We start from the raw sequence: 16362 nt of genomic DNA, 5'->3' as shown, positions 1-16362 counted from the left end.
AGTTGTTTTTTTGTTGTATATATCTATTGCCTTTTTTATTTTATTTTCTTGTTGTGTTTTTATTGTTGTTGTAGGTTTTATTTGTTGTTAGTTGTTTTTCGTTGTATATACATATCTCTTGCCTTTTTTGTTGTAATTCAGCTGTCGTTTTTTTGTTGTTTTTGTATTTATTGCGTTTCCTCGCTTAGTTGTTGTTGTATTTCATGCTTTTTGTTATCATCTTTTACTAGCATTCTCTTTCATATGTTATTGTTGTTGTTGTTGTTCTGCTTCTTTTACATGCACTTGTCCAGTCAACCTCAGCCAATTCACTTGGGTCCCAATCAACTAGGTCCATGCAATCAACAGCCTAAAAGCCACCAAGTCCCCATTCACAGGCCTGCCCGCTGCTAGTCGCTCTCATTCATTTGATCAGTTGTCAGTTGTTTGTGTATGCAGCAGGCATACGTGCAAGGTAAGCAAAAGCGCACACACTTAAATGCATTTGTATGTATGTGTATGTGTGTGTGTGTTTGTAGACACTTGCGCCGGTCATTTTAAGTTACCACATTGTAAACTTGAATCTTTATGGTCTTCTGCTTGAAAGCAAAGCTGCCTAACGGTATGCTATTGCATGTATGTGTGTGTGTATATTTGTCGACGCTTTCCACCACATATTTGCATTTTTGTTTGCTCAAAACCTTACAGATACATGCATGTTTACCTATACAAAGCTCTCTCACTTACGCTTCTTCTTCTCTGCTTCACTTTTGTTGCTTTTGCTATTCATTTACCAAATCTTGCTTCACCTTTTTGCAGTCTCCTCCCAAAACCCCCACACTCACTCTCTCTCCCCACTCTTTCGTTTTGAAAATAGCGTAGGCTGACTTTAATGGCCTTACAATTTTTCTTCAATGCATTTTTGTTGTTTTGCTGTTTTTGCTATTTTTGCTTGGGTTATTGCTACCAACTAAGTGGTCAACTGGTCAACTGGCTAACTGGTCAAGTGTGCTGACTCGGCAAACTGCCTGCTGCTGCGGCTGCTGTTGCTACTCAATTCATTTCAGCGCGCACGTATCACTTGTCCAATCCTTTGGCATGCTGTTCCCTCTCCTTTACTTCTTCTCGCCTTCACTGTCTACAAGCTTTTGCTTCTAGCCTCGTGCGCCTTTTTCTTGTATACTCTGCTATACTCGTTTGTGTGCGGTATTTCGTTATTGGGAAAAAAGGATTTTATGTCACTTTAGGGAATTAGATTTCACAATCTTTCTTTCCGGCTCATTCTCTTTCTATCTCTATCTCACTCTCTCTGTCGTACAATTGCTGCCTCAGATTTTGTTTGTCAATTCGATTTTGATTTTTGTATGCCGACAAGCAATGACAGCTAAGCCGCCGTTGGCGTTGAGGCGATGAAGCAATCAAATGTGTAGTTTTTGTTAGCCTCTCTTTGCTCTACACACTATTGTACTAAGTGTGTGTTATTTGGTTGAGGAATTCTATCTCGTATCAAATTACTTTGACTTTTTTCACTTTTCAGCTAAATTCGTTTTTAAACGACTGCTTCTTAAATGATTTCCGTTTCAACGTTTCGCTCTTTCCATTTTCAATACTTTAACTTTCGTTCTTATTTTCCTTCTATTAATTGACAATTTTTTAATTTTTTATTTCTTCTTTTACGCCTCTTCTCTTATTCCAAAAAGTTCTCCATACAAGCACTTGATTCCGAGCGTTCCGCTTGTATGGCAGCTATAGTGGTCGGATAGCTATGGCTCCGACATGTGAACAGCTTCTTGGGGAGTAAACCAAACTATCGGTTTGATACCTCCAAAACTGAGGGATTAGTCCGCATTGAACTCAATATAAGTTTTTCAAGTACTTAAAGGCTTATTTCTCAAAAAGCCCTATTTTAAATTCCACCTCTCGATTTCTCTTCGTTTTAGTTTGAATTGTTCCAATATTTATACCTACCATTCAATTGCTTTGCCTTGAGATATCTCTCGCTATATTTTCTTTTAAGAAAGATTAGGTTAGGTTAATCTAGTAGGCCAATGAGTCGCGCATAGACCAGTTTTGGTCTATGAGGAGTAGTCATTCTTTAGGTTACTTGCATTTGACGCGCATTTTAACAGACTCTGTGGCCTCACTTCCTCCTTCAATATATCACACCCAGATCCTTAGAGCATAGTCTTGCTAATGCGTGACAAGAGATGCTTTTTGTGTTGTTTCTTTGGTGCTCTGCTCTAGACATTTTCTGAAATCTTCTCGTTCTGTCAGCCTTATCCTGCGAGCGTGTCTTGTCACCAGACAGTGAACAGTTCCGATCATGATCCAACGTCTCTTTTATCGCGTGCCAATAGAAATTTTGTGTACTTTCAATCTACCGTTTTGTACATGAATTTTGCAGTTTTGCCCCCAGGTACCTCGTTCCATAACGTTTTAATTTTTTTTTAAATGTTTTTGTCCAGATCGTCGTAAAGACAATGCATGAGTTTCCCAATGTTGATCACGTTTTCGGGTGTTAGCCGTACACCATTCTTGGCAATGTCGTCTACTATTTCATTGCCCTCGATGCCTTTGTGGCCTGGCACCTAGTAGAAGTAAAGTTGCTTGCTTCTGGCAACACTTTCCACTGCTGCCCTGCTTCCCAAGACACTTCATGTCGATATGCAATACAAAGTTACTGCCTTGATTGCTGCGTAGCTGTCTACGTAGATGTTGACTCTGGAATTGTCTGCAGGTGCATTAGAGGCCGGCTCCGCGGCTTTCGCAAAAACAAAGACCTCAGCTTGAAATACACTGCAGTTGTCCGGCAACTTAAAAGGCTGTCTTACGCCTAACTATCTCCGCACCAGTAACCACCGAGCTATGCTCGTTATTCACAGCGCAGCGAAACTCTGAACCCTTTCTGTAGACACCTACTAATTATTAAGATGGCAAATATTCTGTCTTGCACATTTGTTCGTTCCCGCTATTTTTCGTACGCAAGTTCCGATCTTCCGATTCGATCTTCACTTTCCGTGCTTTCATTTTATCCTTACCAAATCGGTTTAAGTTAATTAGACTTTTTTATTCTCTCTAAACTGTAAAGTTTGTAAATGCGATCCTCCTTTTGATCGATCTCAGTTTTTTAACACTTTCTCACGCTCTTTCCAGATTATATAAAGGATGTGTGTTTTTTAAATCGCCTGCTTAAAAATTAAAACTTTCTCAATATTATGAAAGTTTTTAACGAAATCTAATTAATTGCCATATTTTAACCCCTCTCAAAGGTCTTTGATTTTGTGATTTTTGTACAAATTAATCCCCTTTCACTCTAATTTCCTATAAAGCGGTCCTTGACCCGTCCATTGCATCCTTCGTAAATTCACAACACTGTTATTGCCTTGCTCATTCTCTCTCAAATCACTTGTGCGTAGGTAATACTTAATCTTTCTTCCAGAGAGTGATTTGCCTTGCTATCCATTATTACTTTAATATTAATAGGCGCCACAGGGAGCCTTTAGTCCGAAAACTGAATGGATTGGGCAGAGGCGATTTCGAAATATGTGATAAATAGTATTGGAAATAAACATGAGAAAGAAAGTTTGGAAAGAAGTAAATATAATGAATTCATTACAATATCAGGAGATACATAAAACTCTAAAAGAATCGCCCAAATAGATATTTTTTTTTTTGAATATTTTTCGGAAGGCTAACTATATTTTGAGACACATAAGTTGGGGCGAAGGATGGCCATTAAAAAAAGTCGTATGAGACTTGATGCCATTTACCACAAACCACCAGTGAATATTGTCGGCAGGTGCATTGCTGCGAGGGTCACTGTAAAGCTCAGTGTAGCTGGGTCTGTGACAAACTGTATTCCCGGCTCCGTTCACATACCGGCGAGAGATATGTAGAGGAGGAGAAATCACGGGATAAGAAGCGCATTGAAGTTTTTACTAATGGCTCAAAGCTAGGAGAAAACGTTGAGTCATCTGTTAGGAGCTCTCGGTCAAGCTTAGCTTTAGCCTACTGGTATATTGTTGTGTCTTTAAGACAGAAGTCTCTAATATTAAAGTAGCAATAGATGTGCTGCTTCCAAGCTTTATGGAGTTGAGCATTTATTACGACCGCAGAGCGACAATACTAGCGCTGAGATCGCAAATTGTGCGCTCAAAGTTATTGAGGGAGTGTCTGTCCTCACTAGCATTTGCAACAAGCTACTTCAATATCAAACTCGTTTGGCTGCCTGGTCAAAGCGGAATCGCTGAAAACTGGAACGAGTTCGATCAATTCATTGCGTCATCTTGCGTTTTAGCACTGAACTTATCACTGCGAGATCTTTCTAGCCTAGAAGGTAAGAGCACTACTGAATTGTTTGCTCTTAGCAAAGCTATATGAATATGTAGGATATACATACTTACTGGGCATTGTCCAATCGCCATCAATGTTGTAAGATTGAAAAACTATTATAGTTAAAAATCTAGTGTATGGAAGAATATTGGAGCTGGAACTCACATTCACTTCACTCCATTGCCCAGCTTCTGCAAGACTAATTCATACCTTCGGCGTACCAGTAGACATAGCCGAATCTTATTTTTTGGTTTAGGAAACTATAAGCTATCGAAATGTGATCCTTGTTAGGAACCACCTTTTAACCTAACTTAACCCAATATCTACAGAGGATTGCATCCGGAATCAGCTAAAAAGACTTAAATATCATGGAGTTTAGGCTCACATACTTCGTAAGTCGACTAAGGAAACAACTTCGAACAGAACTGTAGATCGTAGGTGCAAAACCCGACTACAAAAATATATAAACGAAAAGCTTTTTAGCGGAGCTCTATACCTCGATCAGTTATTTAAAGCTTTAAGAATATTTGCTATTGAGAATAATATATGTACATATATAATAATATTATATATTGCTGCAGAGAAATTTAAAAATAATGTATATAAGTTCAATTTTTAGTCTATGCTTAAAAGCTTTAAAGCATTATCTCGCTCAAATATTAGCTACGCTATCAAATTCCTTGAGGAAGTAATCCCAAATACTCTCAGCTTATTAAGTTTGTTAAAGAAATAACCATTTAACCCTTTTTTAACTCAAGTGTCGGTCTCCAACGGTCAAGACATTCCCACATGCCTTTGCAAGCAAGTTGATTGCGGAATATATTAGGAGCTCAGCTGCTCCGCTTCCACTATCTTACAACGTTGTGGTGTGAGGACTTAATTTACGCCGAGATTTCGTGCCTTTTATGTTTGGAAAGATCAGGGGAAAAGGGTTCATAACCAATATTATGTAAAAATATGTGTGAGATTACACTTTGAGTGTCGTAGTGTAAGTCTGTATGTCTAAACAGCAAAAACTCTTAGACCATCATATATGACAGCTAACATATTTCGGTTAATATATGCCATGAGCACTGCCAGCACTCCCAAAGATGATTAAATTAAATTACTAACTAAATAAGTAGCCATTTCCTTGTAGTCCAGCGCATGAATAATTCAACAGACTTACTTGGTATAAGCATTTTTGCCGGTATAAAATTGGCTATTTAGTGATAGCAAGTGATTTGCAATGCCAAAAATTGCGTATAAGCTTGAAGTAAGTGTCCTAAACGTTGTGCGCCTAAAAGTATAATATATGCACATATTTATGTGCCACTATTTAAGCAGCTTATTAATAATGCCGTAATATAACACATGCAACAGCAGCAGCTAATGAAAAAACTACAAACTAGATTACAAATCCATAAAGCTAAGACAATAAAGCGTCTTCATATGGCATACTTTTAGGCGTTTTGAGCTACAAGCATGCTTTAGCACACATACATGTGCAAAATGAGTTATATATGTATGCTTGTGTGATTATAAGTTTATTTTTACACACAGATATATACTTTACTTTACAGATGCTCGGTCCAGTAATCAGCGCTTGTAGCCATCAGCTACTTACGCATACTCAATTTATGCGTCGCCAGCGAAAGTGAAAATAAAATTTACGACTCAAATCATATGAAATGTGCTAAGTAGTTAGGCGCTTAAGCGCCAGCTTACTGGAAAGGCTAGCAAATTTATTATAACCCACATGTATGTGAGTTCGGTGTTCGTGTGGCTTCGTAGTATTTGTTATTTTTGTTTTGCTAAATGCGTAAATGATGAAAGTTTTCACATTTAACATTACTTTTGTGGCTCGTTAAGTGTCATTGGCTTCATGCGCATAAACTAGAATTATTGTCAGCACTTATAGTGCGCGCCTGTTGCGCCTAAATGTATGCTTACTTATAGTTGAACCAAAGAAAAACGCTTTTCACTCAGCGTTTCGGCGAAGTTTTGTACAAAGTAACAGCAAATTAACTTTCTTCGTTGATTTATTAACACTTTTCCCCGCACAGCGCACACTTTTCCTTGACTTACGCCTGAAAGCATGCTTTATTTATAGCCATTACTGCGCGTATACGCTGCTGCTTTTCATGGCGTATTTGTTTAATTATGCGTAAAGTATTGAAAACGTAAATCAATAACAATTTTATGCTCATATAAACATGCCGAAAGGGGCGCTGAAATATATATATTTATATACACTCTCATATTATATACAAAACTTGACTCTTTGCTCACTTCACCCTTAGCAACGTCTTCTCTTCCTACCTGCTGACAATCTGCAAGTTTATTGATGTAGTTTGCTCCCGAAAATTCTTGTTGCTTTTGCCCTTTTGATATTTCCCTCTTTGCAGCGCTTTTGTTTGCTCAATTTTCATCGCTTTCGCCACCCTCGTCGCTCACTCTCCTACCTGCCAGACCAGAAATTTATGCTTCAATGCGCTTTAACAATTTTCGAAATAATTTCAAATTAACCGGCAACACAAATTATTAGTAGTTCGTTTGCGCCAAACCGACTCGGTTCAATGGCTGCGCTTGTAGTGCCGTTATGTGCTAAAATTTCCTAGAAGATAGCTTTATATTGATTTAAGGAAGTCTTAAAGTTTAATTAAATTGAAACTTAAACATTTTCAGCTTATATTCGGAAGCAGCATATTTAATGTTTCATAATTAGCTTCTAGAGTGACTCCTCAAATCTTGCCAAGGCTGAGCGCACGGTGAAATGAAGCGTAAAGGACTGTGCAAAATAAATAATAGAGTACCATTCGAGTTTAGGCTATATTGCCAGCTTCGGTGCAAGCTTAATTTATTTGAACTTTTCTTTCATCACTTAATGGCTTTTCAACACCACTCTGGGCTTAGCCTTAGTGTATGAGAAATTGCTCATACTAGTATTTTAGTTATTAAGGTATAACTAAAGTCTTACCGTTAATAAAAATACGAATGAAATAGTTGGCGGTACAACTTTTAGTTCTCTCTGCGAAATCTTGAAAACTTTTGGACTGACAGTTGGGTTGGAAAGACTTTTTTGATCGTGGAGGTTTCCGGGAAAACTCAGGCTAAAGTTAATTAATCACCGTTTCTCGAAGACACCCAAAGCTCTGTACAAATATGTGACCTGGTCTACGGAAAGGGGGCTTAGGTGTCAAAAAATCAATTTTCACTTTTTAGTTGATTCGGATGGAAGATGAGATGCTTTTTCACGTGATAGAATCCAAAAAGTCATAACTTGTTTGAAAGTTCCCTAAAAATGTAGAGAAAGAAGAGTAAAAATACGAAAAAATATAATTTTTTAAATGTTCCACACTAGCAACTTACACGATGAACTATAATAATATTCCGACCAAAAACAACACTTACTGGATGTCCTTGAAGCCTCTGGAAAGGAGAACAACTAATGAGATAACGAGAAACTGACGAAACGAGTTGTTTATTTTTAACAGCTGTTTTCCAGAAAACTAGTTTTCGCACGTTAGCTCCCTTTTCGTAGAACAGGTCACATATAAAAATACTAGTTGTGATCTGAAGAAAGGTGGAAGATAGAATATATGGAAATGACTGAACAAATTAGCGGATCTATTCCACGGAAACACATAATATTTCTCCATACCTAAGTTCGGAAAATCCATAAACGTTTTATTTAGACTAATATAATTATGGAGCAGAAGTAGAACCTCACGTTATTTTGAACAAACTCCTATACTTCAAGTCGAACTTATTAACTATTGATAGTGCTTATGCCATTATTAGAGCATACAGATGAGCAAACCTTGTGCCTTTCGAAATTTAGAGGCAATGTAAAGGCGTTTTTCTCACTACCTTTTCCTTCTTCTTCCTTTTTTGGCGTAAATAACGCTCAGGCGGTTATAGCCGAGATTACAACAGCATGCCAGATTGCGATTCGAAGTGTAGGCTGCTCCTTCTCCACCTTGTCTTTCCAACTTAGTGTAGGGGTTCCTCTTCCTTTGCTTCGCACGGCGGGTACTGCGTCAAATACTCTCAGAACTGATTTCGCACAGTTCCCAACAATTTTTTTCTCATTCGCACGACATGTTTTGTTCACATACCCAGCGTAGTCGCTAAAAGAGTCAGATATAGGGTTATATATACCAAAGTGATCAGGGCGACGAGTCTCACCCGAGGTCTATTTTCCGTCCGTTTTCATTGGGGTTAAGTTCGAAGGGGCAATTTTTTTACGTGGCGGAATCCAAAACCCAGCGCAAGCCATAAATAAAGATATTAAAGTGAAATTTGGCACAAAGGATCGCATTAGGAAGGAGCATATTTGGAAGTAATTGTTTCGCCTTTTTTTTAGATATCTCACTTTAGTTCGCCTTCAAACGTTTTTTTTTTTACAGTTTAAAAATGGTTATAATAACCATATACAAAGGTTATGTTGAAAATCACTAAAAGTGCTTGGTCTAAGGCCGGAAGTGGCAGAAGGAAGCTGAGGCTGCTTCAGCCAATATCTAAAAATGAATATATAATTCTGGCCACATGTACCAAATATGGGTGAATGGTGCGCAGAGAATTTTACTCATTTGCGTGAACTTCCCTTTTACATGATACATGATAAAAACTGAGCAGTTGGTAAAAAGCCAAGTCTTTGATTCTCTGACCAGAGGTAACACAGTATCCAACTTGGACAACTGTGAAAGCCAGTCCTTTGGGCTTACCACATATTTATTAATATATCCCAATCTGATGAAATATCGATGACTTTTGATAGAAATTGAGTTAAAAAAATCTGGAAGCCTCCAGATTTTGTTACGAAAAAATTTATATGTGATCAATTTATATCGGTTTAAAAGTAATTCGATCTGTATATTCTAATGAGTTTCAAGCCTTGTTTTTGTTAAACGTTTAAGTGAAATTAAAGGCATTGATTTCTATAGGTGTTATAAACGTTGAAGTTCATAAATCTTTAGGCATTAATCTATTTACTCACTACACACCTTGAACTAACGTCTATGATCTAGTAGAACAATGGAAAGTGAGGTTACATGAACTGTAGACCTACAGTATTGTAATGTTGAGCGTTTAGTTGAAGGTACCGAAATCAATATCCGCAACATCTTTCAACTCAGACTATCTCATTTTAGAGTTTTCTATCACCATTCTTTCTCTTATGAGCAGATATAAATTGACTTAGCTTTCAATTTGACATTAGCTTTTTAACCAGTGAAGAGTCGGTTTTGTATTGTAGATTCCTAAACTAACTCAACCTGCGTCTTAGCCGGTATCAACTCTTATACGAGACATAGTTTCAGATTAAAGAATATCTTACTGATGCCAGATATTTGTCAAGCGACAGTTAGAATAAACTTTGTATTTATTCTCGCAGGTTAATAATACTCAAAATATCAATTTATCTGTTTCCTCGCAGAAATACGGTCATTTCTAAGTCAAATATTTTCTCTCCGCTCAAGCTGCTTAGATTTTTTCCAAGTTTTTATTTGTGCCGTAATTTTCACGTGATTCTTGGGTATCTATGAAATTTTTATTTGCCAACTTTTGCCATCCGAACTGTCAATGAATGCATAAAAAATAATAAAAATTATGAAGCCATAAAATAGAACGGCGACCGGCGTATAGAGTGCGAGCTACAGGTGTGAGAAGCAAAAAATGTTCAGTTTTATGCTGCTAAAAATGTTTCTAGCTCTTTTCAAAGCTTCTAAAATATTTTTTATATTTTTTTTTCTGTTGCTTTGCTTGCATTTGGCTGAGATAATGCGCTTTAATCTGACACATGCTTAATATTTAATTACGCACTTTGGCCGTACGCTCATTCCACGTCAGACTGTTGCTGCCGTCTGCTAGCTGCGCCACCCATTCAAACACTCATACTCGCAACAGAGTAAAGTAGGTGAAACCATTAAAAGACTAACAGCTTCTGGCCACCTCACTCCTCTCTGCTGCCTAAACCATTTGACCGTCTGAGAGGTGGGAGGCGGAGCGGTGAACTTCTTGTGTAGAAAATTGTATTGCCTGTGGCAATGTGTGGCTAAAGAAAGCAAAGCGTGCGAAGAAGAAAACCAAAAATTCTTCACAAAAAGTGTTCATAGAAGCGTAGAAAATTAAAAAAGAACACGCACAGTTCAACTTAGTTATGCCGTTAGATGCAGAAATTAGCTACAATGTAAACAAATAGCCAAAGCAAATTATCTTGTTTACTTCACAAAATGTCAAATTATCGACGTCGATAGGCGATAAGTGGAACGAAGAGCAAAATCAAAAAGAAAGTAAGAAGCTGAAAGCATAAGCAAAATGTAAAAGGGTTGACGCGCCAAAACAGAGTAGGGTTGAAACCCCAAGGGCATTGGCATTGTAGAGGAAATGAGGGATAAGTGGCCAGAGTAGAGTTCTTGACGCTAATTTCTCTCAATTAATGTATTAATTTCACTTTGAAGTCGTTGACATTCTAATTGCGGAATATCAGTTTGTTATTAGCTTCCAAAACGGAAAGCGAAAACGATAAAGAGTAGTGAAAACGAGAAGTTTTCGGAAAATCTAATCGAACAGGCGCTAAGTAACCTACTAAACTGTTATTTTCAGTGCAAGGAACTCCTTAAAACCTTATTACAACCACTAAACATTCTTTGTTAGTTTTGCTTTCTATCTCCTGTCATCACACAGTGAGTCATCGTATTCGCGACTTGGCTCGTATGTCACTGTTGACAGTCATAACGTTGAAGTCGTAAATAATTTCGTCTATCTTGGAACCAGCATCAGCACCAACAACAATGTCAGCTTTGAAATCCAACGCAGAATCACTCTAGCCAACAAGTGTAGCAGTTTTGACCTCAGTTGGCAATTGAAAAATGTAGTTCTCTCTCGCCGAAGTCCAAACTCTACAAGTCCTTCATAATTCCGGCCTTAGAAGTGTTAGAGAGAAAGGTTTTGCGAAAATTTATGGTCCTTTTACGCATTGGCAAGGGCGATATACCGCAGTCGATGGAACGATGAGCTATATAAGACATACGACGACATTGAAGTAGTTCAGCAAATCAAGAGGCAAGGGCTGCAATGGTTAGATCATGTTGTCCGGATGGAAGAAAACACTCCAAGTTTGAAGATTTTCGATTCAGTACCCACCGGTGGAAGCAGAGAAGGACCTGACTGCACTTGGTATCTCGAAGAAATGACTGGCGCGCTGTAGTTAACCCGGCTATAACCGCGTAAGCAGTTTAAACGCCAATAGAGATAGAGAAAAGAAGTAAGAAGGAGAGTCCTTGCCATCCGTCGTCTGTAAATTCCAAAAAGCGACTTCAACAAAATTTAGCTGAAAATAAAGCTTCATCGCAAAGGGTGTCCTACCGACTTTCGACCGAAAAACCGTGGATATTTTGAAAATGGAATCCATAGGACTCACTGAAGGCCGGAAGAATATTACGTTTAAGATTATACTTTTGAGTCTTCATTTTCGGGAACTAAGAAGTCACAGGGGACCAGGACTGAGGAATTCCGTAGGTCAGCAGTAATGTGTTTTGTTTTTGACCAAATATTATCGCACAAATAACGATTCGTGAGCAGGAGCTTATCATGATGCAAAAGCCATTTTTGTTCTTTCACAAATCCATACGACCCCTGCAAGCGAAGAAACTCGTTAGCAAAACTTTCACATTCCACTTAACTTGTCGGATTTTTTCGGTATTGGCTCATGCTACAGCTTCCATTGGGATGATTGAGCTTTGGTTTCCACGTCATAACCATAAACTCATGATTCGTCACCAGTTATAACCCTCAGGGACAGATCTTAGTCATCGCGAACTGAGTCTAACAATGCCAACCAGCTGTTCTTTGTCGAAAGTGAGCAATTCTGGCACAAACTTCGCGGTAATCCGACTTGTAGCTAAATAAAATCGAAAACTCACAATACTTTTCTTACCAACCTCGTACAGAATTCGCACTCTCTAAATGTTGTTCTGTAGGCCTCCCATAGTGGATTTCAAGATTCTTTCTAATCTAACCCCAAAATATAAATTTTTGAGAGGATCCACCAAATTCGATTCCAAATGCCGCTCGAAAAGACTCACATTTTAGTAATATTAATTCAAATATATAAGAGACTAGCAAAAAATCGTTCGAAATTTCTTTCATAGTCTCTAAGCGAGATTAGCATCCATCACGGAAATAGAGTCTTAATCTCACAATCAGTTTGAGTAATATTAAAAGATACATGCCATAAGCAATGTAAACACGGTCTACTTCTCCATACACATATATTCTCGATTACAGTTCATATTTCAACTCTGTCTGACTTCATTTCAAAAGCAAACAATTTAATGAGCCCCGTAATGACTAAAAGCGTAAATGTGAGCCGCCTAATTGGGTTATGCGAGTCGGTTAGCCGTTTTTTGTGCTCCACAAAAAAACGTGCTGCGCAGTTTTGAAAGAAGAACTGAGAGCAAGGCAGCTAGTCTGACCACACACGTGCTCCGCTGCATTAATATAAACGTATGTGTGCCGCAAAGTATGCCAAGTTTATCGCAATGCTTGATTATAAAACTTTACGTATGCAAATTGTTTTAACTCGGCACGAGTTGACCTCGAAGCTTATTAATATTTTTTGCGCTGTCAGACATACGTGGTTACCTAATGCTAATGCGAGTTTCGCTGTTAGTTTCATGCTAGATTTTTTATGCGTTGGCTCCTAAAGGTATGCTTTGTACTTCATGGTACTAGAATTGTAGACTCGTTGGCAATTATGACGGACTGGCAAGAAGAGTATGAAGGGCATATCGGTTGCTGGAAGGACGCTCTCTCCCGCAACATTCAGTATATACGCCCTCTTACCACGTCTGTTTTCCTTTAAAACAAACAAAACTTTTAAAAATAAACTATGAGACTCACCAGCTGGGCCCCGGTAATGCAACTAACTGAGTCTTCCTCCCAACTTTTGCTTTAAATTGCACTGCGAGACATACATATTCATGCATTTGTGCCTCGGTTTGCTTACGCTGACCACATCAGACTCTTATGCACTGCATTTAGCACTAATTTTTTATTGCTTTCCACCTGACGCTTTACTGCATTGCTGACGCTGCCTCTCCACTCCACTCTTTGGCTGCAGCTCATTACACCTTTCTGCTAGTTAATTTTACTTTTTATGTGCTGCATTTGCCTTCATCGGCTTTTCTGTCCTGCTGGTCCCTCTAACTTTGTCCAGTCACATAGGACTCACGTGCAGCATTTTCAAACTCACTTTGCCGCCGGTTAGTTGAATGGATATTTAAAAATGTGTGTATGCATGCAGCCCTATTTAGTGCCGAGGGGAGCCCCTATGGTTTTGTTTGATGGATCAGACAGCTGTGGCTCCGCTTTTTATAATCTTGCTACGTAGATACATTGGAGCAAATCAAAATTTGTATGTACTTTTCTATAAACCTTACGGTTTCTGACCGAAATTTGGACGATCCTTAAATGTCCTACATCATTAACGGAAACAAACGAAGCAAGTCTCAGCTTTATACATAGATTAACATCAAACGATTGACTGTCTACTGCTTTTCTGTATATTTTCACGGACCGGTAAATTTCCGCACTTTTAGAACGAACCTTGAAAGAGAGTAGAACAGCTGGTGGACGTCATGGGGAACTAAATAAAGCCGGCCCATTATTTTTCTGGCTTCAGGTGTTGTTGCTGATGTAGTTGGATTCTTAAATAATACTTGGAATCACAGAATCAGGCTTCACGTGGCTAATTGATTAGAAAAACCTCAGTTCAATTCACAATAGACTAATATTGTCAGCAGTATTGGGTTACGTTAGGTAATACGGATTATCCTTGTGGCAGTAGTCACTAATGATCCCACTTGTAAATCTTGCAACGTTGGTACTTTGTTATGCCATTATTTTATATTTATGGTTCAACTAGGAACTCGTAAATTGACAAAGCGCTTTGAGCCGATATCAAATTTCATAAGGCGATTAATAAGTATCACTTCAACTGGTTCGTCGAGGGTGTGACTACCGTGACGTTTCAACCTTAGTCCATCGAAAACTGGACAGAAAAGAAGATAATTTGGAAATATCAGCACCATTAGTGAATGTAATCTGAGATTCTTGATCCATTGATAAGGAATAATCATTTTAGCTAGAAGCTAAGAGTTCGACGAGCCAAATACCAATTAAACCTTTAAGCGACTCGCAGTGTCTGTATAGTTAAAAAGAGAAAATTCAGCCCGTGTCTCTGTATATAGTGGACTAATCTCTCAATTTTCTGATATCGATATAAAATTTTGCACAGATCCTTTTATATCCAAAAAACTGCTCATTCGTCGGAATCTTCGACATCGGATATCGTAGATAACGCTCACGGTTACGCGCTTATAGCTGAGTTTACAATAGCTCGCCAGTCTTTCTTCCTTATTGTGGGTCCTTCTCCAGCTGGTATTTTCAACTTTTCAACGGAGTGAAGGAGTTCTTCTTCATCTGCTTCCCCCGACGGGTAGTGCGTCGAATGCCCTCAGAGCTGGAGTGTTTTCTTCCATTCGGACGACATGGCCTAGCCAGCGCAGTCGTATCAGATATCAGGATGTTAAATATACTTACAGAATATATAAGGCATCCATTTCTTAGTCTCACTATGAAAATTTTACTACTAAGATTCAGGTCCAGTTCATCTGCATTTCTTTACAGTACTATGTTAGGTTACGTTAGGTTAGGTTAGATGGCTGATCTAGAGAGCTCGCACGTGGACTCCTATATGTAGTCTTCTGCGAAGCCATAGAAACATTTTCGAACTTATAAATTAGCAAAACGCTTAGTCGCCATTACAAATTTGCACAGGTTAATTTCCATTCCCGGCAAGTCGGTTCGATGTCTGAACGTATGCACTTCAAAGTTTTTAAGCCTTGACCTCCCAAATGCGGAACAGGCTAAAAGGAAGTGTTGAGTTGATTCTACCTCATCTTCTTCGATAAAGCTTCTGCAGAAGGCGTCTGGTAAGATTCACGGCCTTACAGCATGAACGCCAATAAGACAATGGCCTGTTAAAACCCCAGCAACTTGGGAAAGGTTAGCCTTACTGAGGGCAAAGAGATCACTAGATCTCTTGCGATCGATCTTGGGACAAAAGTGTTTTGTACCGATGGTGGCCCAGCGCTGGCCAAGGTCCCGCGAAGCCCAGCTATCTATTAGTAGAACACAAGAGGATACGGGAGCACCGACCAGCTCTCATTCTACTGCTAGTGGTTCTAGGGTGCTTACTGCTAGCATTATATTTATACTCCCCACTTGAATTTCTCACAGACTTTCCTTCATTTGCCACCTTAAGACGCGCACCTTCATCCTACAACAAAATGATCGCATTTTAAAGTGCTACCTCTCACGCTGCGCATAAATATATTAAAATGTAAAATACACACGCTCCATATAGTCGCCTTGCATATGCTTACCCGCACTTTTTCATTACCAAGTCCCCACTTAATTGCCATTTTATTTCGTGCATTCCGTGTCCTTCTAGCACTTTGCACCATATCCTTGCAATTGTCTACGCAAATATGCATGTTTGTATGTGTTAGTAATGAGCACACATAACACTCTCGTAACTGCAGGACCCCCGCGCCCACCAAGCACTCATTCTCTTCGGCTACAGGGGCGTTAATGTGCAACAATTTTTTAATGGCTTTAATGCATTTTTAATGAATTTTTTTCACGCGCGTCTATCGCTTGGCGCTTATCTTCGTGCCACTGTTACAGCAGCTCGTGTAGTTGTTATTGCTTTGCTTGCTGTTGTTGTCCATCCACACTCATTGCATTTTCATTTTCATTGCCTCTTAGCGCAGCGACTTGAAGGACGCGCGCACTTAACACGCTTTTTGTATCAACTACCCGGCGCATCAGCTATTCTCACAATTTCATTTATTCTTCATTTTTTAATATTTTATTTCATTCTTGTTCTCTTGCATTTTTAATGTTTTTTATTTCTTTCACTTATCGCTTTTCCAATGACTTTTGTGTTGCAATTCCTCGCATTCTTAGCTTCACTTTTGTCTTTGTTTGATATTTGAAGCT

General features: G+C 38.7%; 1 protein-coding gene across 1 annotated transcript in view; it reads left to right on the top strand.

The window, feature by feature from the left end:
• Positions 1–16362, top strand: part of LOC126758996 (uncharacterized) — a 332624-nt gene that overhangs the window by 109506 nt on the left and 206756 nt on the right. The gene's annotated exons all lie outside the window — the stretch shown is intronic.

This window comes from Bactrocera neohumeralis, chromosome 5 (assembly GCF_024586455.1).
Source record: "Bactrocera neohumeralis isolate Rockhampton chromosome 5, APGP_CSIRO_Bneo_wtdbg2-racon-allhic-juicebox.fasta_v2, whole genome shotgun sequence".
In the NCBI taxonomy this organism is placed as follows: Eukaryota; Metazoa; Arthropoda; class Insecta; order Diptera; family Tephritidae; genus Bactrocera; species Bactrocera neohumeralis.
Note: the sequence above shows the minus strand (reverse complement) of the source record. Positions and strands in the feature narration are given on the sequence as shown.